Here is a 2,924-nt window from a genome sequence, read left to right as displayed (position 1 = left end):
TCCCTTCATGTTAAAAACTCTCAACAAACTAAGTATTGAAGGAACATACCTCAAAATAGTAAGAACTGTCTATGACAAACCCATAGCCAACATTATACTGAATGGGCAAAAGCTGGGAGCATCCCCCTTGAAAACTGGCACAAGACAAGGATGTCTTCTCTCGCCACTCCTATTCAATGTAGTATTGGAAGTCCTGGCCAGGGCAACCAGGCAAGAGCAAGCAACAAAGGGCATCCAAATAGAAAGAGAAGAAGTCAAATGATCCCTGTTTTCAGGTGACATCATTCTATATCTAGAAAGCCCCATATTCTTGGCCCAAAAGCCCCTCCAGCTGATAAACAACTTCAGCAATATCTCAGGATACAAAATCAACATACAAAAATCACTAGCATTTCTATACACCATCATCACCCAAGCCAAGAGCCAAATCAGGGATGCAATCCCATTTACAATTACCACACACACACAAAAAAATGAAATACCTGGGAATACAGCTAACTAGAGAAGAGAAAGATCTCATCCTTGTGCAGGAGTCATGCTAATCTTCTCCACACAGTTCCCATTTTTGTATATGTGCTACTGAAGCGAGCACAGAAAGATCTCTACAATGAGAATTGTAAAGCATTCCTCAAACAAATCACAGATAACATCAACAAATGAAAAAATATTCCATGATCATGGATAAGAAGAATCAATATCATTAAAATGGTGACACTGCCCAAAGCAATTTACAGATTCAATGCTATTCCTACCAAATTACTAAAGACATTCATTACAGAAATAGAAAATGCTGCTTTAAAATTCATATGAAACCAAAAGAGCCCAAATATCTAAGGCAATCCTAAGCATAAAGAACAAAGCAGGAGGCATCACACTACCTAACTCAAACTATACTATAGGGCTATAATAACCAAAACAGCATGGTACTGGATGATACTGGTACAAATACAGACACACAGACCAATGGACCAGACTAGAGAGCCCAGAAATAAGGTCACACATCTATAACAATTTGATCTTCAACGTAGCTGACAAAAACAAGCAACGGACGATAAATGGTACTGGGATAACAGGCTAGCCACATGCAGAAGATGGAAACGAGACCCCTTCCTTACACCATACACAAAAGTCAACTCAAGGTGGATTAAAGATTTAAATTACAACCAAAAACTATAAAAACCCCAGAAGACAACCTAGGCAATACCATTCAGGACATAGGAATGGACAAAGATTTCATGATGAAGATGCCAAAAGCAATGACAGCAAAAGCAAAAATTGACAAATGGGATCTAATTAAACAAAAGAGCTTCTGCACAGCAAAATAAACTATCATCAGAGTAAATAGTAAACCTACAGAATGGGAGAAAGTATTTGCAAACTATGGATCTGACAAAGGTCTACTATCCAGCATCTATAAGGAACTTAAACAAATTTACCTAAAATATACAAACAATCCCATTAAGACATTTTTTAAGACAAGACATACATACGGGTGGCCAAAAAGCATGTGAAAAAAAGCTCAACATCACTGACCATTACAGAAATGCAAATCAAAACCACAATGAGGTACCATCTCACACCAGTCAGAATGGCTATTATTACAAAGTCAAAAAATAGCAGATAATGAGGCTGACAAGGTTGCACAGAAAAGAGAATGCTTATACACTGTTGGTGGGAGTGTAAAGTAGTTCAACCACTGTGGAAGTCTGTGTGGTAATTCTTCAAGGCGCTAAAAACCAAACTACCATTCAACCCAGCTATCTCACTACTGGATACACAGCCAGAGGAATACAAATGATTCTGTCAAAAAGACACATACATATGTATGTTCATTGTAGCACTGTTCACAATAGCAAAGACGTGGAGTCAACCTAAATACCCATTAGTGGTAGACTGGGTAAAGGAAATGTACTATGTATACACCATGAAATACTATGCAGCCATAAAAAGAATGAGATCATGTCCTTTGCAGGGACATGGATGGAGCTGCAGACCATTATTCTTAGCAAACTCACACAGGAATAGGAAACCAAACACCACATTTTCTCACTTATAAATGGGAGCTAAATGATGAGAATACACAGGCACAAAGAGGGGAACAACAGACACTGGGGCCTGCTGTAGGGTGGACGATGAGAGAAGGGAGAGGAGCAGAAAAGATAACTATTGTGTACTAGGCTTAGTCCCTGGGTGATAAAATAATCTGTATACACACCCCCATGACATGAGTTTACCTATATAGCAAACCTTCACATGTATCCCTGAAGGTAAAATAAAAATTTAAAAATTACTTTTTAATGCAATATTTACTTTTTTAAAGAAATTTTCATGTTGCTCTTGTTTTGTAAGTATGTAACAAACCTTCTCAGCTTGTTTAGCATGATAAGGATTTATTAACAATCATATTTTTAAATTATAGATTTTTTCTAATAAGAAGATGAGAACACATGATATAATATTCCAAATAAATATAGTATACTTTTTGTATAATATTTTTATCTATTACTCACTAAGATCCAATGATTTAGAGGTTATCATTATCCTATTCCACAAATCAGGGAAGTGGGTGGATTTTAATGCTATGGATTAAGTATCCATATTATAATAAAACCGTTCAATATTTTGTGCAATTACTTATTTCATGCAATAATACATAAATTTACTAAAATATGCATTCCAACTTTTGAGGTGGGATTTTGTTTTCATTCAGTGCTGAATATTTCAATCATTCAGTTACATTTTTCTTTGTCAATAATAACATTAAATTTCTGTACTTTGATTCACCATTTAGAATTGAAATCTGAACTACTCTCTATAGGAAGACCCACACATATAATGAAAAGTACAGGACCACTGTTTGAAAGAGTTGTGTTTAAATTGCTTATCACATTGAAGTAGTAGCCAGAAGAGTCAACAAAAGTAAT

General features: G+C 35.8%; 1 pseudogene; it reads right to left on the bottom strand.

Moving 5' to 3' along the window:
* Positions 1-467: 467 nt before the first annotated feature.
* On the bottom strand, positions 468-592 carry LOC112425978 (U6 spliceosomal RNA; annotated as a pseudogene).
* Between the last annotated feature and the right edge of the window lie 2,332 nt (positions 593-2,924).

The sequence above is a fragment of the Macaca nemestrina genome, chromosome 7 (genome assembly GCF_043159975.1).
Source record: "Macaca nemestrina isolate mMacNem1 chromosome 7, mMacNem.hap1, whole genome shotgun sequence".
In the NCBI taxonomy this organism is placed as follows: domain Eukaryota; kingdom Metazoa; phylum Chordata; class Mammalia; order Primates; family Cercopithecidae; genus Macaca; species Macaca nemestrina.
The sequence above is the reverse complement of the archived record's forward strand: the minus strand, read 5'-3'. Positions and strand labels throughout refer to the sequence as shown.